Below are 24,032 nucleotides of genomic sequence, written 5' to 3'. Positions count from 1 at the left end.
CACCTTCCCGAAACCGTGCCTGGGAGTGTGTGTGTGTGTGTGTGTGTGCCACTGCTATACGATCGCAAAAGACTGGGCATTACCCATTTCCTAATGCTCGGAGAAAGATTTATTTACATGCAAAACGGAGATGTGGGTATTTCGTGTACTCTCCGACCGTAAGCGTACACACTTTTTTCAGCGTTTAGGGTCATCACGTGAATGTTTAACGCTACTTGACACAAAAACACCATTCTGCACCAAGTGTGTCTGGCAGAAGGGTGCAAAACAGGAACGGTTTTCTTAAGGGAAGGATTAAACTGGTTCTTGGCCGCTGCTCCTCCGCCAACCGTGTCGGGACAGGTACAAAGCGGGGGACAGGTTTGGTAGCTTCTTTGTTTCACTGTCCCTCAGACAGAAGATCTACGGCACAAACATTAGTTTTATGTATTTTTTTTTTATTCTATACATTTATAACACTTCCCCCTCCCTCCTTCCTTCCCCAGCTCCATGGTACGAGGGGGGGGGGGGGTTTGGAGGTGGAAGATGCGTGAAATGTTTGCCCCCGAAAAATGTGTAACCGCAAAACGCTCGGCCACTCAGGCACACTCAAGCACAGTCAGCCGATTTCGGTTGGGACTGGCCCACTTCGCCAGCAATGCCAGCTCCGGGTGGCCGGCGTTTGGCTTCCGGGTTTTGCGGTTGCCTTCCGGTAGCACATAAATCACGCGCCAAATCCGGATGTTGAAGCATTTCGCTGGGTTTAACGCGAACCTAATGTGTTTGCCACGTTCCGTGTTTTTGGCGCACCGCGAGGTTGCCGCACCGACAACAATCGAACAATGGACGATTGTGCCCTTTGCAAACGGAAGTGACTGTGGTGCGGCGCGACAGCTTTTACCTGCATTTCAGCTGGAAGCAATATTTCTTTCCTGCGTTTTTTTGTGGGTTTAGTTCGTTGAAGTCGATTAGAGCAATGACGGATTTTATGGCACTGTTATTAAACTCTAATTGAAATGATGAAATCTAAACTGATGTTGAGGTTCTTCGAGTGTTCGTTGATCGTTGATTTACTGTCTAAATGAATTAGAATTATGAACTTAATTTTTTTATTTCATTCATTTAAGTTTTAGTATTTCTTTTTGAATCAACTATTAACCTTACAATATAAACTATTTTTCTTCAGCTTTCATTTCAAACGTTCGAAGAAAATACCATCTGCAAATATTCATCGCACTAAATCTCCTCAACAAAAAGCACGCCTCGAAACATTCTTACAAAGCATTTGTGAACCAACGCAATCTCAACCAAAGTTCCCTGAGTAACGTTTCTTATCATCTGCAAACAAAACCATTGCCATGGCCCGGTAATATTCCAAGTGTCGAATTTGATGCATGATGCGGGCTGACGATTGATGCTTTTGTTCGATACAGCTTGGCAACCTTGCATTTGCTTGGCAACGCCGTACACGTACGAAAAACACGTGCGCGAAACATCAAAGTTTTCTCATTTCCACGGCGTAGTGGTGAACATTTGAGCATTGCCATTCCGTCGGTTGGGGTTGGAATGCTATCTACCGTCTCTCTAAGCCTTCTGCAATGGTATGGCATTCATCTCTCGCCTAGCGATTGCAATTGCACATGATAGTAAATTGCGAAGCTTCGTTTGAACGTTACCATTTCTATAACATTCGTGTGCCAAGAAGACGATCGCGGGATAGCCTGGCTCAAAAGGAACACATCACACGGTAGAGATAAAATGAGGTAAAGCTTATTCCTAGCAGCGAAAAGAAATGTTAAGCATATTTTCGCTACTCGGAGCTCGATATTTGTCTAAAATTCATTCGCTTAGCTTTTATAAAGGCACGTTCCTTACTGCTTAGTGCATCGCATTTCACCCAAGAATATGCACGAAACCGGCCTACTCACCTTCCCGGGGCTTCCCGGTCTAATGGGCGGAAAAGTGGCGTGCTAATGTCCACATACACATAAAAAAAGCATTTCAGTGACCAATTCTCACACGATCGTTCCACCAAATACAAAAAAAAACTCCCGTCGGAAATCCCATGAAGAAAGGAAGCAATGGCAGCAATGGCGATTTATCTTTGCCTTTCCGTGTCGACCGAAAGATACGCCATTGGTGGATTGATAAACAGCGCTAGTTTTGGAACGTGGCCAAGGATTTGGGCCCCGTTTCAGTCGACACAGGCACAGGCCCATGTTCGGGTGGTGGCAGGATTCAGGGATTAGGAATCGAAATGGACGACCATATTTCACTCCGGGCCCTGTTTGTCTGTTTACGTTGCCTCCAGCCCAGCCATGTGGCCAGCACAGTCAGAATAATAGAGCGTCCCTTTGGCTGCCTCAAAACTTTCATTACTTGAGTAGGAAACAGGAAGAGAAGACCCAAGAACAACAATAAAAACAATGTGAGCAAACATTCAATCGGGCTGCGACGGTAAAGTTTTTTTTCCGCACGGCGGTGTGTAGGCGGACTGTGTTAGGCCCGTGTTACGATTATCATAAATTTGCGTACGCAGCACATCGACATTGGGGAGCTGATTTATGTGCCTACTTGCAAGTGAGTGTGTATGTGTGCGGGTGTGTGTGTGTGACAGAAAGAAAGCTCTGGCTCTGCACAGGGCGTACCAACCGCTTATCTCGCTGCTGTCGTGGAAAATCAAACCATCAATTGGCGTGATTATGAGCCTCTTGAAGAAATGATTCCAATAACTGGGTTTTGAAGTAAATATTGATTATGCATAAAACAGCGTTCTCCATGACAGTCGTCAACACACTCCGGCTGCTGCTGCTGTCGATGGTGATGATGTTGAGATGGTTTGTTAGTACGCCAGTTGCCGCAGCCTCCGTGCGCAAGGGGGTCGCGCACAAATCATGCTTCGCCCCCCCCCCCCCCCAAACAGTGCCCGACACTGCACTGATTGTGCTGGCACGATGGTGTGGTGTGTCGCGAAAATCATTGTGTTATCTGGTGCCTGCAAGCTGCTACGGTGGGCTACGGTGGGATGACGACACCGGCCGGCCAAGGTTCTCCCGCACCAGAAGAGCCCGCATCGCGAGAGTGATGTGATTGCGTTGTTTCCAAAATAAATGTGTTATCATTGTAAAACCAACGCACGCGTTTCGACAAACGATACTTGCTAACGGGAAGGCAGTCGTTCCCGAGGGCTGGCGGTAAACCGAAACGCTCAACAACGGCGTTTCTGCCGGCGTTTGGCACCGGTACCGCGCGGCAAGCAGTTGCCTAACTTATTACCATAATTTAATTTAATTTATTTTTCCTCACTCAACCATCGATACGTCTCGCTCGCTGTGTGCTCCACTTGCTGTGTGGGTTTTTTTCTTCCTCTTTTTGTTTCGTATTTCGAATTAATGCCAGTGCTGCGGAAGATGCTACGTCAACTGCGTGAAACTAACTGCTCGGGTGACGGTTAGAAGCAAACTCATCAAACTCTTCACAGATGACTCCAGCTGATCTGTGGTTTTTGTTGCAAACTGGCAAGTGAATGGGGACTGGTTCGGTGACGCTCCTCCTCCAGCATAAACCAACAGTTTTAGCTGACAGGATAAGTTATCTTTCCGGTGAGGTTGGGTATTAGTCAATCAGACGTAACATCAGTGAGTGTCGCTTGGTTGTGGAGTGAGGGTGGTTTCACGCCGCCGCAAACATGAGAAGCCAAAATGTTTACCCTTTCCCTGTTAATCTTGTGTTCGCTTAAGGTGGTATGTTATATCGTTTGACACTCAGTTTTGTCGTGTCGTGTAAGAATTAACGAATGTCCTTCGTTCAACAAAATGGATTCTTTTACTCTCCTTTCTTCCTTTGAAAGTTATTGGAAAATTTACCAAGGACTTCTTAGTAATAATTTTCTAATAGGAGAGCATCTTGGCGTAATGGTAAATAAATGCCTTTTATCAAGCATTACAGTACAACGCTTTGAGATGATTTATTTTCTCTAAAATTCATTGCCATCGTTTCGAAGAATGTCAGAACATCTTAAGCTTCGTTCCCCTCCATCAAATGCGGCAACAACTCACCCCAACGCTTACAACGCGAACCATCCCAATAGACAAGTTAAAACTATGATACCAGCCATGTTTATGCAGCGGCAAAGAAACATTGCTCCCATCACAGCCAACCATCACAGCTGGAAGTGCTTGCATTGGAAAACATTGCAACACATCTACCCACACGGCCTCTTCCAGCCGCTAGCGAACCACAACAGCGTACCAAGACGTTGAATGACACTTGACACTGTTGGTTATGAAGCTTTAAATTCCCTTTCGCTCGTTTCATTTTGGGGCTTTGGTGCCCGTGTCTCCGGGAGGGAGCGGGGGCATGCTACCTCGGGCACTTCTTTCTTATCAAGGGGAAAAAGCTCAACCCTGCTCCTTCGTCGTGGTTAGTTTGAACCATTTCTACTTGTCACCGCAATTGATACTGCTGGCGGGCGCAGCCAAGCGGCTGGGAAGATACAAACTCATTCCCCAAAAATTTTACCCAACCATGCACGTGAAGCAACGTGCTTCTGGCAAACAGTAAGGCCACACGTGATGCGACCACCACCGTTGGGAGAAACTTCCGCTGGGCACAGCGGGCAGTGGGGCTAAGGAGAGCAGAAACGGGTCCAGCAGGTTCTAACGTCGAGAGCACTCGCATAAATTGTGCGATTCCATTTCCCTGCCAGTGGCAGGGCCCGTAAAATATGAGACATTGAAATTCGAACCGAAACGCTCAGCCACCGGTCGGCACCACTGCGACCTGCCTGCCTGCTTGCCTGCCGGTTCGGTTGTCTCTTTTTGCGATGATTTTATTTTCCCGGTGCCACTCGCTCCCTGTCACCTTTGGCTGGTAGTTCCCTGTGCACCCCAAAACCTCTCGCAGGCAGTGTGTCATCTGTGTGCACGCCCGTTAGCTTCCCCCATCCCGGCAGCAGTGTTCTGTCTCACCGGGCGGTTCCGTCACTTTTGCTCGCTCCAGCGGTGAGTTGGTGGTGCGGGGAAACCCTTGGAACATGAACGCTGCCGTGAAGGCATTGGATTTGTTCCATTTCGGGTGCAACCATCTTCCGACACCCGAGTGTAGAATGTTTGCAATGTTATTCCTTGAGTTGTGTGCCATCGTTTGTGGTTGTCGTGCGGGCCACTAGGAAGCAGGGGAGCAACGCACTACGGCAGCAATCGAAAACGAAGCGACGGAGGCGAAATTTAAGCGGAATATTTTGTGTGTCTCATAAAATAAACCGGCCCCGGGAAGTCTGTATGTCTGTGGGACAGGACTGGCAGCAGCAGTTTTGCCCAATTTCTGCCATTCGAGCAAACCCAAATTGGTCCAATGGAGTTTGAATCTCAAATCAGCGCACTCCAACTGTTGTCCTCCTTGATCCTCTCCGGTGCGGTGATGCAATGGGGGGGAGGAGGAAAAAAATCTCGCAGGAAAACAGTTTTATAACACGCCGGTGGCATCGGGGCAGGATCGTGGTGTGGCAAACCGCTTTGGAGCAGTTTAGTTTAGAGTGGTTTGTGATTATTTGTAGTTGCTTAGCCCGCCTGTTTGTCATCCCAAATCGCTACTCCGAGTGGTTGCTAGTGTTGAACACACACACACAAATAGCATCAGCAACGAAACAAATGCAAACTAGCTTCCCGACAAAACACATGCACAGAAACGGTGCTTTTGTGTGTGCAGAAAGTTGACAGCAGCACAATGGTTGCTATGTATAAGAGACCGTAGTAAAGCTCGTGGTGCCCGTGGGAGAATATGTAATTTATTGCATTCAGATAAGCGCCGGTGCAGCGGAGAATTTGTTAATGCAATAAAAATGGCGGAAGGGAGAAGCGCTCTCGGTGAAGCGCTATTAATCATCCGGCTGGTTGACTATTATGATAAAGGTAATTTAGCAGTGAGTGGAGCATAATATTAAGCTGCAACTGCATGGGGCTCTGAAACAAAGAAAAGTACGCAAGTAAATCCTTGGTGTAACATTTCAATCCAAAGGTTTAGCACGGTTCAGTTGGTTAGGTGCCAGGTTGAAAACATGGAAACAATACTCTATTTTAGATACATTATTAGATAATGAAGCAAGAATTATGATTATGAATGGTGATCAAGTAAAAGAGGATCATAAGTTTTAGTTACTTTCGTTACTTTCGAGAGTGTACATACAATATACTAATATTATGCCTCCATTCACCATCTATTTACATCTATTTTCGAACCAAATATTGAGACAGTACAAAGTGTAGTGTGTAAAAATTTGATAAGATGGTTAGAAATTGTAAAAATAACGTTAAAATGTAGTGCAATATCCGATCATTCGATTGGCAGCTAAAAATCCATTATTTTCGTTGTAGTATTTATACTTTTATTGTAATCAATACACTTTTACAGCTGAAATGGTCTATTTCAATCATAACGTAAAGCCTTTCAACTGTCTCATTTCAACAGTAAGTGAAGACCTCACAAAATAGTAATTAAAAACGTTTACATATTTATTCCACCCACCTCGCTAGAAACATTTTTCATCAAAAACCCATTTACACCAGCATTAAAAGCATGAGCATGTTGTGAAATCATCCTATCCTGTCCGAATACAAATCAATGATAGCAAAACCACACAAGCCTAACAGCAAACCACAGCCCACTGTACCGGTTGCCACAATAGTACGCTCTTTAATGAATTCAAACGCCCGCAAATGAAAGTATAAAACAAAAGCATTCAAACAAAACAAACCATCTTGTGCCGTTGCGCCCCACCGGCGTGATACGCAAGCAGGCGGTGCTGAATTATTATGAGTTCATTATGCCATCCAGCCCCGTGGGCCCCGGGCGGGAAAGGTAATCCTGCCACGACGCTGGACCCGTTTCCAACTGGCCATCGTCGGCACGGTGCTGGAAGCGGCGGGCAGGCCCCGGATTGTCAACGGCCACGCGAAACGTAATAATGGATTGAGCACGGTAATTTGCTTTCCTATGGCCGGGTGGAATATTCCAGCACGAGCGCACGAGTGCGTCCCAGGGGCGGATGAAGCACCGGACACACTGCCACGGTCCGGCCGACCGAAAACCGGCCAAGCCGCTTCGGGGCCTGTGTCGGGACCTTGGAAGCGACCAGGCGCGCTGCTGTCCCTCGTGGGTTTTGGGCTAGGCTGGAAAAATGTTTCGCTTTCATTAAATTCTAATTTATTATTCATTCAATGTTTCAATCAATAGCGTTCGCAAGATTCACTTGCGGCACTCGGTAGGGCGAATGTGGGTGAAGGAAAATACCTGCAAGCGAGCGGTTACTCTGGCCGGCCGGCGAGCGCAACTCCACGATGAGATCCACGGCACAGGGCCAAACGGTGCACCGCAGCAGTAGCTCCAAACCGCTTCAAACCCCGCCAGGAGTGGGCGCTCACTTTTTATTTATGATTGCCGTGCCCCGGCCATCGGCGAACGTCAAAATCATTCGCACGGAAACGGGCCCGGACGGACAGTGAAACACGGCAATGATAACGAAATCAAGCGACTGTTGTGCGTGCGAGACTGTCCACTGTGATGGTTCAGTTCAGTGGTTCGGGTGCGGGGCTTGAATGGTGAGTGGAGATCGTTTATGCGGTGGTCTGGTTTTGATTCGGCCGCCCCAAATTGTGCCCTTCATCTGCACCTTCTACCAACACTGCAAAACCTTTTTTTCCACCGAAAACGTAGCTGCGTTACGTTTGGTAGTCGTTTTGCTCTATGTTTCTGCTTTGACAAAATTTTGATGTGCCGTTCGGTCTTTTTTTGTGTGCTCATTTTCTTCGCTTTTCTCATTTTGCCCCTCCCCATCCTTCACTGCCAATTTTATGCTGTTCAATTACGTGGAGGCTTCTGAGAAAAAAGTCCCAACCGTCGCATCTGATGAGATGGTGTAAATGGGACCAATCTTCTTTTCCGTTCTGTATCAAGCACTGCTCGCGCCTTCTTTGCCTGCCTACCCTTCCCTTCGGCACCGTGGTACAGGCACAGTAGCAATTCAATTTCTAATTTACCCCCGTTGCTAGCCCGAACATTAGGGGGGAAGCACGCTGCGGGCCCCACTGATGCCTTGGCAACGTTTAGCTCGTGCAACCAATCAATCGTACTTTTGCGTGGTAATTGTTTTCCCGAGAAAACGAAACCTGTCCAAGTGAAAAGTGAAAAGGCCTGATGGTGCCTTTCGGTGGGTTTTTTTTTGCCATTTTGCCCTGCTCAAGGTTGTTTGACCCACATAATTATAGATATGCTTTTAGAGATTAAATGTGGAGTGGGTATCCGCCGCATCCGACGGCAAAGATTGCTCTTTGACTAATTAGTAATGTCAGAAACGGGTAATGGCAATGGTCTTCCAGCAATGTTTCGCAGTTTCTTTCACCGTTGAGTAGCAAGCAGAGGAGCATTGTTAATTTTTAATAGAACAATATTTTAATGCATTTTTTAATATTTCGCCAATGTATTTTAAATTACTGCTAACACAACATTACAGCGATTAGATATTGACTTAAACCTACGACGGAACGAACTGATACGGGTGTAGCAAACCATCTGACAAATGTGTCAATTTGTTTGAGCCTTGAGCTTTCGAACCATTACAAGCAATATAAAATACAAGACAAGGGAAAAAAGGATACACACACTCCGAAGTTTCCTTAACAAATGCAAACAAACGTTGTACAACTGTTGACGATACTTTCAATGACAAAAGGTTGTCCTTTTTGTTTAGTTGGCAGATTTGTTAGTTTGGTGAAAGTTGTTCGTGCGGTCTACTGCAGAACAACTTGACAATATAAAACAATTGCCAATGCTGATAAATCCCAAGTCAACATTTGATCGCTGTCTTGGCCATAGTGGCTTTTAAAAGTGGAGTTGAGAAACTAACGATGGCTCTTTTAAACGTTTACTAATAACTCATGATCCTTAATCAAGGTGAAAGCGGGTTGGCTTGATGATGGCTTGATATTGGAAGAAGTAATGGGTATATTCATTGCAAAAAATACTACAATTTTTAGCATTTTCTTCCAAACGAAACTAACCAATCAAAACGTGGGTAGTTTGACATTTTATATTTATTCTTCCATTCTTGTATGCAACGGTATGACACGGTAGCTAGGAATTGATGTGGAAGGATGCCTATTACCACGCCAACAAAAAACTATGCTTGATACTCACCGCCAAGGATGAGCACACTTTTACTCCACCACGTTGTTTACCTATCCAAGCGTTCGCAAGATTGAGTTCCACAAACAATTTTGAGATCAATCTCGCTCCCTCCGGAAAGCCACCCGGATGAGCAACAGCTTTTGCAGCCATATCGTTAAAATCTCGCTCATGACCTGAACCACCCTTAACCCCCTATTATCCAGCGGGCTGCAGGAAACCGTGATGCAAGTGAAGAGAAATTCAGTTCCCAGTCAAATTTACAGCGTAATCGCGTTAAGTAGTTGCGTTGCGCTTCGGCAATAAAGTGGTAAAATTTGCCTCCCTCCTTGTGGGCCGTGCGCGTGTAACTTTGTTAAGAAATCTCATTAGCACCGCTGCTCATGGCTTACGGCTGGAAGATGTTTCCAATCTGCCAGCGCGCCTAGACGAAGTGTGCGAAGAGCAGCGGGGCAGAACTGGGTCGCAAATACGCCCCGCGCAAATGTAGTGCCACCGAAGAAGTACGTGAGACGGCGCTACAAAAGTAGTGTGTGCGCTCTAGTTGGGAAAGTTCCGCCGTCACCGTCGACGGCGAGCGCATCATGTCATCGTGGCTGATGTGTTTAGCATAACCCCCCCTTCGAGGGTTGGTGTTCGGTGTTTGGAACGAAAGCTGAAACAAGCTAAGTGATTTGGAGTAAGTAATTTATTTACCGGTGTGAAAATAGAGTTATTTTTGTGTATGCATTTCTCCGTACCCCTTTTACGGGCTCGAGCGGGTAACAGCGATTAAAGTTTTCTCATAAGCAAGTCGTCTAATCCGGGGCATAAAGAACGTACGCATGTTCGCAATTGCTATTTAATAACCCACTTTATAGTGTGCACCAGCTGCATACGGGATGCACTCCATTGCGCGCGCACACTCTGTACGGCCAAAGTTTATGAATACATTCTACACAAAAAACGACATAGAGAACCCTAGAAGCCAGAATAGTTCCGCACGTTCCGCTTCTCGTACAATCACGCAACATAATAATGGCCACTTGTTTGTCTAACTTTGAGCTGAGCAATCGTTTTCAATTAGGTTTTTGGTTTTTGAGCAATAAATAATCCAATTTGTTTTGTAGTGACTGTTGGTGGCAACGAAACGAGCTCTCGTTATTATCTACAACTGCTGCGGAAGTAAAAAGGAAAAAAAAAAGAACTGCCCTTGATGCGTTGTTTCGTGTTTCCTTTGTTGGACCAACTTGCCAGCACGGAAGCACCTATGCGCAGGCGAGTTTTGGTATGAAAAATGATTTCATTTGAACCAACTAAAAACTCGGCTCGGCCAGTCAAGGCAAGCTAAAACTCTAATGAATTGCATTTCGAAGCAAGCGCCCTCTCGGGGAAGCAATAAAAATGAGGTCAATTTTGGAAATGAATCGCAACGCAGGAAATGAAATGTGATTTCTCTTCGCATCCGAATCGCATTAGTTTGGTTTGGTTCTTTTTGTTCGAATTATTGATTACAACTGAAACTATTTTAGATCACATATCATTCGGCTTGTCTCTTTGTGGTCATGCTCATTGTTCAAAAACGATTGTACCTAATTTTGTCTATTAATGCTCAAGTTTTCGTTCATAGGAACTCTCATAACAGCAACAGCTCATTTACTCTCTAAGTGTTGTTGATTGAGCGGAATCGTTCAACCGGACGGGAGGACACCCGTGCTGGGAATTTGTTTAATTAATGAGATATAATTTACTCGCAAAATCCAACGACGCGTCCGCCCGCCGTACAAGAGCGCGTTCTAGATGGATAGGATTGCTGTACCTCACGACCGAGCGCACACAAATAATGATCGATCGTACGAACGTGCTGATATCTGCCAGGTGAATGATGGACGATTTACGCTCCGCAACACTCCATCGGCAATGCTGGGCAGGGTGATGTAAACATTACACGTTGCGTTAAAAATTTGTTCAAATAATGTTTGATGTGAGAAACATGAAAGCAAAAGCTAATCAATAAGCAATTGCCGGTAAAGCAGCGGCCACACTCTATCGCTAGAATAGAATGGTAAGTGCGTCTGGGTGGCCCTCGATTACGGACAAGAACGCAGGCAGAACGAGATACTCCAGTCCAGGAAGGTAACATCATTTGGTGCAACCATGGCCACCACTGCCCTAGGTACTGCATCCTGTCCCGTGATGGGAATGGCACTCGTCTTTCTGTTCGCTCTGGCAATGCAGTAGTAAAGCAACCGTAACGCACACCGGAACGTTCGGAGAAGACTGTTTGCTGACTGTTGGCCTAGGTTCAGGTTGCTGAAACATTTGCCTAATGCTAGAAGGTTGAACTCGATAGACACACACACACTCACACACATTACGGGGTCATAATTCAATGCCGGCGGATGGGGCGAGTGTTGAGGAGAGCGAGGCGGCCCAGTGTATCGAGAATGCTTGACAGTCGAACGTAATTATTGGACGATAAATTATTCAACCAAACATTTCCCAGCAAACGTTCCCGGGCACAGATGAACCGCTACGGAGCAGTGCCGGAGCCGCCCGAGCAGGCCACTCGATTTTCAATTCCCTGTCGGAAAGCCTGCCGGATAAAAGCGATAATAATTCGACTTAGCATAACTTCTCGCACGACTAGCAAAGCTCCAGTTGTGTGGCCGGTAGTGGGGACGCGGTGGCTTTTAGATACGCTGGGCACGGGCCAGCAGTTGCGGAAAAGCATACAGCTCATGTTTCAGGTGGAGTTTTTGAGAACACTCACTCACACATACACACACATGAGGCCTTGCTGTCCTATCGTTTGGCAGCGGAGCGTATCCGTCCTGCCAGTTGTGAACGTGTGCAGTAAGGAACGTTGCGACACAAGTTTCGTTGCCAGTAATGTGTAACACAGTTTGCACAAACTTTTAGTTCAGCATGACCGAAAGGGTATTACTATGCAATGGGTACACCATTTCGAGGATGTCGTGTACAATGGCCTACAAATGCAAACATGAAAGCCCGTTTTCTTAGTAGTAAAAACACTCAAGCATAATAGTTAGGAAAGGAAAGTTTCGTATCGGTACAAGTGTTACAGTTATGGCTGGTTTTCCGAGGAAAATTTGATATTTTGTTTAAAAATAAGTGCAATTATCATTAGTACTAGTACTATCTATAAGTTATAGTTAACTCCTTTAAAGTGATTGCTGGGAACGACAAACCTTCGTTCTACCAGTAATGGCTCTCCGTACTTATTGTTGAGAATGTTCGTTGAAATTATGATTCATGCTGGTTTCTTGGCTGTACGAAATTTGCCTAACGAAAAGCCATTTAATATGTTAAAATAAACATATTCCAAGTAGCACAAAATCAACGTTTTAATCTTCAGGTTAACTGTGCGCAATCAATAGAATCTTTTACATAAACGACCTGTGCAGCACAATTAAGCATTCGTCCAACCAGCTAAACTTGTATGAATTATTATACATTATACTCTAATTAAAATTCACTAGAACAACACAATACCGGTTAAATGTACCTCCAGTAGCTGTTTTATTTTCCCGCAATTTGCACAATACTTCTTCGCTTCGCGCAACGGTCAACCATTCTTCTGTTTGAAGTGCAGTTTCGAACGATAGCATTTTCGTTTGATTTTGATGCGGCTGAAAAGAATGGTGTTAACTTTTACGCAGCGCCTAGCAGCAATTGCGCATAGCAAACTTGCACGCTGCGCGATATAATCTAATCCACGCTTGGTGTAGACATTTCTATGCGTGCTGAAAACGGAATGAAGAATTCCACAAGAAGTAGAATGAGATGGCATAATATAAATAAGGCAAAATGTGTCCTTTGGAGTTATGTTCACTGTGAGGCAAGAGAGAGAGAGAGAGAGAGAGAGAGAGAGGGACAAAAGGTGGAAGCTTTACGGTTTGCGTTCCGTTTGCTGTGGAGAGCGATAAAACGATTTACACTTTTATAAATTGCGTCCATTAATCTGTGGAATACCGGAAACGGCAAAGCAAAGTGGAATGTGCTTTATGCTATTCATTCACTGCCTCTTTTAAGGGTGAAGCTTTCAGATTTGGGGGATGGAAGCGAAGGGGTCGTAAAGCGACCGGGAATCAGCACGCTCAGCAACCCAGCAGAGAAACTACCTCAGAACAGCCTGACTGTTCCCCTTCCTTCTCCTCCCCCTCTCCTCCCCAAACGTACCGACAACGATCAGCATCGCTCAGCGCAATCGCTGCTCTGCCCAATGCTTCCCTTTGCGCTCGAGTCGACCGCAGAAATTCGCTATGCAAAACTGTACACCGTAGCCAGTAATCTGCCGAGTAGGGTGAAGCATTCAGAGCTGGCAAAGGGTACATGGTAAAGGTGGGGCAAAAGGCATTGACGTTGCGCATACTCCACCACACCCTCCCCGCGCCAGTCGCATTTGTCATTGAAGGACACCTTTTTCGACACCTCGAGTCACCTCAACACATTCTCTCACGGTCGAGCGTAGAAACGGAGGCAATGCGCCGTCTTCCTGGTGCTGGTGATGACGGGCTAGAGCGTTTGAAAGTGAAGCAAAAGTAACTTACTGCGCAGCGGAAAAGGTTGAACAATTTGTAGAGCGAACCGAATGTTCCGGGGGGAGGGTTTGCTGCGGATCGCGGTATCATTCCGGCACTGGTTCTTATCTTGCATCAAAGCCCCGAAATGCTTGGGAATGTAAGAAAAGGTTGTGCCCATTTGTGCAAAGTGTTAAAATGTAGGATTAAGAGGAATTTCCCTCGCGCTGAATCGTGTACGCCTGGTGTATGGCAAGTCTGGTATCTATTTTGGCACCATATCTCCTCGGCAGGGTAGTGTGGGTCGCTTTCTTTTGATAGCAGAAACTTAAGGGATTTGTGAGGGAGCTACGCTCAGGATGGGCTGGCATGGGATGCTTTGTGTGAGGAAACTGTATCCCAGCAGGAAGGAAGCGTCTGATTACTTTTGTGAAGACAAACTAGTAGCAAGTAGTCAGTGTACACCAGGAAGGGGCTACACATCGCAAAATTAATAAGAACATTTTCAGCTCATGTAGTTATAAAAGGCTGACTCAGACTTTCAAAGGAGATAAATTATATTGAAAGAAAAGATTTTTTTAATGAATGTCGACAACATGCACTTGATACAATTGAAATATATGGTACAAGTTAATGAAAAGGGATTTTTCACCTACATAAGTAACTCACCATTAACCTCCCATTTCGTTGCGTTCAACATAACAAACAAAAACGTAACTGCCTGCCTCAAGCTCGCAAATAATCAAGATGGTATTAATTTAAACGTCTCTTTCGTTTCCTTTTTCACACCCAACAGCGCTATTAACTTCATAACGCGATGAACTGTTTTTTGTTTGTGTTTTTGGCTAGCTGAAGCGAAAGGACGCAAAATGGGATACCGGAAAACCTTGCTTTCATCCTCATCACGCTGTCCCCGTAGCAAACACGGCACTAACCACCGGGAGGGAAAAAAGGTCCAAAACAACCCACCGTTGTTGTGCGAGCCGCAAATCATGTAGCTGGCATGCAACAGTTAGCAACCGGACAAAGTTAAACATGACGGCGGCGCGGGTACTACTGCTGCTAACTTGTCACCATCCTGATCCTGAGCAAGAACGAATGAATGCTCAAGGACACCTGCTTGTGATGGACTGTTTTTTTTTGTTGTTGCTGTTTGTTTCGTTTTTGGCTGTATGAGTGTTTACAGTGGTCAGTACAATGGTGGCACCGTACCACTTCCTGCGGAAATTCAGCTTCCGGGCCGGTTTTACGTATGCCGTGCACTACCGAAAGCGGTTCGCACCGTATCGAGCCTTAAAGCTGGTTGATAAAATTAAGCAAGAAAAGTTTCTTAAACCAGTCTGGACATGCAGTGTTTGTGTATTCTTTGGTGTAAACTTTTCCATTCCATTCCCTTCTCACACCCTACATCATGCATGAACTATGTTCATAAGAATAACTTGATGCAGAACACGTGTACTGTCCTCCGCATTCCAAATCCGAGTGGGGGAGTAGATCTTGGAAGGAACGGAACAACTAAACGAAATAAACAATTCTGTCCCAAACATTCCACAACAATTTTGAATGGGCAGAATTCTCGGAACACGCGCGCCATCCCAGCTTCCCTTTGCGGGAAAGCAAGAACGGCGCATCCCCTTTCTAAGCGGGTACGGCCAACCCGTCGAGGGTCGTTTGCGACGGTGTTGCGAAGAAAACATTCTTGAAGGATTAGCAAACATTTTGCCCGACCCGACGGAGCCGGATTAGCGTCCCCGTCTGCCACCTTCGCACCAACGTGCCACGCCGGCCACTAACGCTATTTTGTCATCATTACAGTGTGAGTCCGTTGGCCGGGCCAAAAAGGTCGCTTAGGCCCGCGCGGTGTCACTCATGTATCTTCATAATGGCGACCGAAAAAGCTAACAACACGGCGAACCGGCAAACGCATGCCACCCTGTAACAAGGCGACAACTTACCATTCGTCTCCCGGCGTCCCAGTTTGGCCCAGCTACATCGAGCGGAACGATCCCGGCCGAGTCCTGCCGGACGTAGCGCACTGGCAGAGGATTAACCATTTTTATTTGCATTTATTAACTGGTCCACAATTTCCCAACAACCGTTAATTTACATTAGCCGGGTGTGAATTAGGGAAAAGGAACTGATGGCTGGTGCTGCCTGGCCGCAAGATGGACCGTTCCGTTCGACCCGATAATACAGTGCCTCACTATATTGGCTGATATATGGGGTGAACCGTTCACCCGACGCCCGGGACGCTACTATCGGTCGAGGCACTGGGAGTGAGTCACTACACCGACGACACATGACTGCAACCGCGAAAGACATTTGTGGGCTGGTTAAGAGGCTAGGAATAAATATATCTTGATTATTGACGGGCTTCAAGCTTAAAGAAAAGCCGTCGCTGGTGGCGGTACGTGGGGGTTTGGGTAGTGCATCATCCCATTGGTTGAAGTTGGTTGCCGTTTGCCGCTAACATTGATACATGAGTATTGATAAAAATCGTGCACTTTTGCTGGTGCCACTAACTCATGGTAACGCTGGCGTGAGGATGTGTTTGTTTCGGGCAGTAGTGTGTAAGGGCCATTAAATTTATCACTCCAGCGTGGCAAACAATTTATCTTGTTTAATGTGAGAATGTTGCTTAGCTGCTAAGCTGAACTTGAAAATTGATAAATAGATGCTTTTGGATCCGACACAGAGAAAAAATCGTTTAAATTAATAGTTTGAAATATAGCAAGCAAAGCTAAATCTTTCGAATCAAAATTGAAAGAAGTGTTCACTTTAACGTTGATTGGAAGCATTTTGAGAACTTCATTCAAATTATTTTCTCTTTGGCCTGCACAATATGCTTCACTTCGTGTATAAATCTGCATATTGTGTTTTTCGGAGAAATCCGGTTTTTTGAAGACGGTTTAAAAGAAAAATCAGATAGCCTTAATGCCATTCAGAGCACAAAGCAAAACGCATGCTTCAGCTACTTGCTGCACTCCAATTCAATCATCGACAGCAGCCCACGGAGTTTTCAATTCATCGACTCGACATTTCAGCTGAAAAATGAATGCCAACAAAGATGTTTTATGATTATTCCTCGAAAAAATTCTACCCCGCAACGAGTCCCATGCGCAGATTTTGCTTCCATTGCTCGCCCGAACCTCGAACCACATGTAATGTACAGAGCAGATTGATTCAGTGCACGAAACCGTAAGCATCGGGCAGCGCATCGCAGTATGGTTGTACGACTATGTTTTTTTTTTCTTTCTGTTTTGCTCCCTCCCAGCGTCCAGCAGGAGCTTGGATGGAGTTTGATTTATTCTGCATAATCAGCATGGTCGTAAATATTTCTACTTGAAGGCAAGCAACAGCGCGAACCGGACCGCCGGCACGCTTCGACGGGTCGACCGTTGTACCGACCCGGTGCAAGGGAATCCCGGGCACAGTGGACCGGTTTCAGCTTAGTCAGGATTTTATTTGACGTGAGTGTTGTTGTACTCTTCGCCCTCCTCTCCTTCTCTCTTTCTCTCTCTCTCTGTGTTTCTCGGTACCACATGCTGCTAGGCTGCGGGATTAGCTTCTGGCACAGCGCTGCGGGGGCAGAAAAGGGTCCGGAAATGAACCCCGGGTCAGATGATTGGACAGTTCGGGTCCGAAGCAGGAAGCAATCACTGAAAAAAGGTTGCCCGAACATCGCCTCGCTGCTGCTTCCACCTTCCACCTTCGCTCTGTCTACCTTTTGTTTATTTCCTGCCGCAACCTACGCGTATGCTTTTCCGTGTCAATGTTGTGCTGATCATTTTTATGTGGCAGCGCGGCAGTGAAACAGAACCCGAATACGAATTTTGATTGGTTTAGCGGAACAGATTGATGATGAAATGTGGGCATCTGGGAGGGCGGGGTTGGGTGCTGGTTGGTTCGCCGTTTCGTCGAGCCGGTCGCGGCAGTGATTGACAAAAATTCATCGAAACTCGTGCCCAACATGTATTGTGATGGGATTTTAATCGGATGTAACACAACGGAACGCTCAGGAAGGGCAACGCAATTTCATTTGTCTGTGTGTGGTTGTGTTTCTGTGATAGTGAAATGTAATTGATACATTGTTGGAGGACTGAATGGCATTATTTGATGGGCTCCCTCAAGCCTGCATCCATTAGCATATTAAATTAAACTTTATGTATGATATATAAAAAAAACATTTGCACTGGGACGCTCGTTGTCTAAAATAATGAGTATTAATGTTACGTACTCGTTCGTATTGGACATCCAACTTCTCAAAACTCATCGTCGTTATCATCAGCAGCACTTGCGGGAATTGATTTTAACTCGACTTTCATATTTACTATTCCACGCTCCTGCAACTGCAACTGCGATTGTGATTTTCAATACACCTCATGTGGCAAGGTACTTTGTTTACATTGCACTCAAACCCCATTCGTGCAGGTGCATGTTTTGTTAATCATGGATGCGTTGTAAAATTCATTTAATTTTCCCACCCAGTAGAGTGACGCGAAATTAAATGACAATTTTTGCATTTACCCACTACCGTGTGTTTCAGCCATTCGCATAAAAACAATATTTGCGAACAGATTTTCACGGATGGCTTAACCACCGTAACCATTTCAAGTGTGTTGTTTGTGTTTTACAGCGGGCTCCAAGTACACCATCACCGCTCCCACCGTCGATACAGGATCATGACATGCTTTAATTTTGTGTGTTTCTGTGTTCGCTTCGCCCTTTAAGTTTTACGTTTAGAGCTCCGTTTTGCCACGCGCAATCGAACGCGCGAAGCGAATCGATCCATGAAACGACCGTGCCATTGGTTTGTGGAGAAAAATCATCTCACTAAAGCAAATGGCTGCATGGAGCAAACGTACATTCACGCTGTCGTCTTGCGAAACGGGCGCAAGACAGTGGACGTGGTCTGTTGGGTTTAATGTGTAAATGTGGTTTCACACTTTGCCCCGGAATCGAATCGATTTGCTACCCTCGTGCCTCCCTTCGTTCGTGCTCGGGGTTTGTGGTTCGAACGACCGTGGCACGTTGTTCCGAAACGAAAAGTCTCGAACCAAAAGGAGGGGTTGTGGAACCGTTTCCTTTTGGTGTGCAGGTTTAGCGCCGTTATTCTGGCCGTTTTCTTTTCCGAACGTTCTTCGAGTTTCAACTAAACGGTTCGGCACTAACGCAATGAGCACATCGAATTCATTACTACTGCCAGCACGGTAGGATAGCTGCCATCGAGCGTGCGTGTGTGTGTGTGTGAGAGAGAGAGAGAGAGAGAGAGAGAGAGAGAGAGAGAGAGAGACGAAGGGCTCTCCGGGCGGCGTGGAAGTGATGTAGCATAAACGAGCTGACCGGACCCGCATCGCTAAACTCGAGGGTACGGACTGGCGGAACCGGGAACAGGGGGAGACAAAAGGTGGCGGGCCAGTACAGGATTGCGGTTGATTTGATCAATGATACGTTTCAGCGATTTTCCGCCAACCGCTGCCAGCGAATGGAAAAGCATAATTAACGATTATTGCCTCCAATCCGGTGTGCTTTAGTGTGCCCAAAGATTGGATTTTTTGCCATCCTCACTTTCTTTCTTTCTTTCTCTCTCCCTCTCTCGATTTCTAACTTTCTTTTTCTGATTTTTCTCTCTCTCTTTCTCTATTAGAGATGGGTAACGAGAGAAGATGCTTTTTTTATTCATAGGAAAAAGAAACTTACACACAGCACGAGATCTTTCGATTACCGAAAGCCAGCGAGGCAGAGAACTCGAAGAAGCTTTAATTGTGCAACCAGGAGTGAATCAAAATTTAGGTGAATCATATCGATAAAAATAAAATGTAGTTCTGAGCGACATCTTTATGAGCGGTGGTGTGAATGTGTTGGCGCTATGGGTGCAACATTAACGAGCTTAATGAAAGTGTGCGTTGAAAAATGAGATGTTACCCATTGAATGACATTGTTAATCGCAGATCTGTCACTTTTTTGTACCCAGTATAGGGCAACGAAGCGGTAATTGAAATTTAATGCGGATGTACTGCATTGTACAAAGGGTAATTAAACTGTGACTGCAGTAAATAATGCTACCAAGCCATTAATTACAACAGATACTATCATGGAGGCAGATTACTTTGAATGAAACCACAATTAGTAGGGTTTGTGTTTTATGAAAGAAAGGGTTCCACTGTTTGCAATTTATATTGATACAAGAGCTGTAATCACGCAGCACAAAATGTTTACAACGTGATATTTTTATATTCCAACGTTCAGACTCAACGCTAAACCAAAAAATAATTTAAAACAAAACGATCAAACGCGGTCGTGTATATGGAGGCGCCTGGTATTTCGTAACAATTGGAAAGTAACGTATTAGCCTTTTAAAATTGACATCAGCATAGATACTTCAATGTAAGTAATGTAAATCGAATCTTTATTCATTGTGTTTTTGCTATCGTAACATGATATCGTTTCATCAATTGAGCATAAATCATATGATATTGCGCTGAATCTATTTGCAGAAATTCATAAGTAGTATAAACCATGTGAGTATAACTCAGTGATACGGCCAAATATGTCATTTTTACAAGATTTTTTTTATTTATTAAGATAGTAGGGTTTAAATTTAACTCATATAGTTTCGTTTTATTAAGAGTAGCTAGAATGTTGGTGGGCTGAGCACATAATTATTCTTAAAATTCAGCATAATTGAAATGTAAAGGTAATTTCTACTAAACGTCAAACCTCATGCCTCATTGATGATTTTCAATTGACGAAAATAAAACGCTTACATAATTTAAAGGATTTCTATAAGCGAGTGGGTTTTTTCGTCTTTTGAAATATTGCTGTAAGGAACTTAGCAAGTAGTTCCTTAATTTTACGAGCTTTAGAGAAAATCTCATCTACTTAGATTGTAACTGGCATTATTGTTTATTTTTAAATTCGATGTTATTCTTTAAAATTATGTGCTGAAATGATGTTACACTTTTCCTTCCTCTAGCGACATACATGTGTTCGAAATATTTGCCCATTCACAATTTTCCCTTCAATGTAGCGCAAATCAAACGTTTCATCACAAATCAAACATACGCACACAAGCGAACACACAGGACCGCTAAATAAATCCAGCAGTAAACCACCGTGGGGTAGCTTTTATCCACTTTGGCGACTATTACCAGCGAATGTCATGGAACGGGAAGGGGGAGGGGAGATTATTCTTTCCGAAAAGTTATCACTGTAAATAAACATAAAAATTTATACGTATTAAACAGGCAAGCACCGCCGGCTGCTGCCCAGGAAACGGCTCTACCGGGCAAAGCCCGTGCCTCGTTCTAAAATACCGGGCGGCTCCATTGAGCCATAAAAGAGAGTCCGTCTTAAACCATGCACACAAGCACACATAACCACAGCACTACCAGCAGCAAGGCGTACGCTTCACTGCACATACGGAGCAGTGCTGCTGTGCGCTTAAAGTGTGCTTCAATTGATTGAAGCCAGGCCCAACCGTTCTTCGCATGCAAAAGTTTGTGTAAAACAACACATATATCATGCCTGCCGGTGCGGTGCAGAATGTGATTGTGTTTGTGTACGTGATGTGTGTGTGTATGCAGAGGTGCAAAGTTTGTCGGATTGTGATTATTTGACAAGCAGCGGGAGGCAGGCGCAAGTAATCAGCCTAGACCGATAAAGTCAAAAAGTTTATTTTCCCCTCGCCCTACGAAACTCCAACGGAGCGGGGTGCTTCGGGGAGTTTGGCCGTACGGGTGTGAGTGCGTGGTTTGAAGTAAAACCCGCCAGTACAACAACAATTCCCATTTTATGTCAATCATCAAACGACGCTTTTGACGACGAAACAGGCGACAGTGTGGGTCTTTCCCATCGTCCCGTTTCCACGTCATGCGGCTAAGTGCTGGCAGGATGACCTGGCGTGAGGGGCGAGCGAAGTGAGCGCGGGTGAAAATAAAACCGGATATTTGCATTGGATTTTTGTTTCTTCTTTTAGCCGTCACAATTTTCCTCATTTCACGCGTCTCCCTGGCAGCCCCAGGTCAAAGGGAGAGGGAGCCGTGGGTGTCGCTTGCATAAGAGGGGGAAAACAGAGCCAAGATTTTGATGGCTTATTCAATTTCTTTTACCGGAATGTATGGAAATACCGGGTTTTCTGGGGCCGGGTATTCGATTTTCCGTTTATCCGCATTTCGCTTCAAAGCGAGCGCGGGAAAACGTGAGGACGAAATGTGGTGGCATTTCGAGCCACGCTGATCATTTGCATGCAGCATTGTGATGAGCCCGGTTGTGTAGCCCGGGCGGAGCCGCGCAGGGGCAGCAAAAGGGAGGACCGAATACGGATCCGTTTGGTATTTTAATATTGATACGCAACGCAAACATCAGCACCGTTCACTTGGTGGATCATATATCAGACCGAATGTTGGGCCTGAGTTGCTGGGCTGGAGAACATTTCGCTGCCTGCCGCACACTGAACGGGTGCGTTGTTTATTTAGGCAGGTCTGTGTCGGGGTGAAGTGCCCCGTTTTGCAGGGACGGTGGGAGATACAGCCTGCCGTGCAAATACAGCGTTAATGGGAAGGAAGGTCGAAGCTTCCCGGACCCATTCCGAGCGGTGAGAACGAGCAGTGGGCGGAACACTCGTCGGTGGAGGGTTTTCGCAACGATGGTTTGATAATTCACTGCTCTCTTAATGCAAATCTTTTATTTGCTTTGCGTACACTTACACCATGGGTGTATTCTTTGCCGGATCAATTAGGAGTGGAGAGTGGTTTGCAACCGGTGCTGAGCGACCGAGCAAAGTTGAATAATCAAAGTGAATGATTTTATGTATCGGAATAAATTAATACATGAAGTAGGCTGGTGTTGATTAATAATTACACACGCGCCGACTGGTAAATATGATTTAGAACTGTCTGCACTCCATGTATTTTCTTAGTAAATATTGAATTTTCTATCTGCGCAGACCGTTACGTCCTAAGCAAATAAATCGCACTGTTTTCTTCTGCATGAAATACCATGAGAAAGTCATACTTCAATAGCACTTCACACAAATCAATGTAATATAGCAATAAAAAGATTTGATTTTACACGTCAAATCGAATTTGGCCATCCTGATTTGGAAGCTGCATTTGGGTGCTTAAACATTGATTTACAAAAGTTGTTTTTTTTTTCTTTCACATAATTTACCTAAGCAGTCATCTTGCCCCGGTGAAGGCTGTCTTAGACTGATTTTTGTAATCTTTTTTTCTATTTATATGTATTTCGAGTGCTTTAACTGAGTAGTGATGAACCAGAGCTGAATTAATTTAGTACGGTCTTATAAGATCCCAGGATTTTTTTTGCATAGATCATTTGGCGGTTCCCAGACTTATATATATCAACAAAACAAAAGAAAAGTAAATCCTTTCCCTATTTTAAGACACAAAGCTAACATTTTCAGCCTGTCGTTCCGCTGACACTGACTGAGTACTCATCATCCAGGTTGTATCCATGTGACTGTTACGATTACGCCATATTGAATTCCAGCAATTGAGTACAAACCAAGATGCATTTTAAAATTGTTTTGTTTTCTTTTTTTATGTGAGTTTTTTTCTGGAATTCTGGAATCAAACAAAAAATCTTGAAAAACGCAGTATTTGGTACGTTTAGTTGGTTTTGCGAGGTTTTTTTTGGCTGATTCCAGTATTTTATTATTGCTTCCCGTAGTGTTTTAAATATTTTCCATGGTTTATCCTTCATGAGCTAATCATGGAGCTTGTTTTGCGTGTGGTTTTGTATGGAGTGTTGACATGATTTCAGCAACCGAGTCTGGCACCTCGTATTAACACTTTAAGCGCCGCGTCATATGAAATCGCACGACGGCTTTGTTCACCGCTCAGTTCTGTATCTGACGCTCACCAATTCTCTTGATAACGAATGAGGTAGGAAAGAGAGAACGAGAACGACATGTGCTACGCCGCTTATCGAAATGAAACAAAAGAGTGATAATAGTCGCACGAACAATTGTCGCTCTCATCGCTCTCTTGTCATGCGCTACGTGCTCACTTGCAAACTGTGACGTCAGGCCGGTGGTCAAAGTGTTAAACAGCTGGCTAATATCGTTGAAGCCCCCAATACATGGAAATGCGATCAGCTTGTCGGAGCGCCTGAAGGTATGTAAACGCGTTGATCGCAACATACATACTTAACTAGAAAATCAGTTAAAACAGAACAAAAACATGTAAAATACAATCCGATCAATATCAATTGCATGTTAACAAAACCACAATGAACTGAAGTAAATGGCCCGTTGAAACCAAACGAGTTTGATTGGTTTATTTGGTCTGATAAACGTATAAACAAATAAATATAAGCATATTTTACAAC

General features: G+C 44.9%; 1 protein-coding gene across 9 annotated transcripts in view; it reads right to left on the bottom strand.

Moving 5' to 3' along the window:
• Nucleotides 1–24,032, bottom strand: part of LOC1269423 (nuclear pore complex protein DDB_G0274915) — a 187,750-nt gene that overhangs the window by 50,418 nt on the left and 113,300 nt on the right. The window lies entirely within an intron of this gene.

This window comes from Anopheles gambiae, chromosome 2 (genome assembly GCF_943734735.2).
Source record: "Anopheles gambiae chromosome 2, idAnoGambNW_F1_1, whole genome shotgun sequence".
Classification (NCBI taxonomy): Eukaryota; Metazoa; Arthropoda; class Insecta; order Diptera; family Culicidae; genus Anopheles; species Anopheles gambiae.
This window is presented reverse-complemented; position numbering and strand designations above follow the sequence as displayed.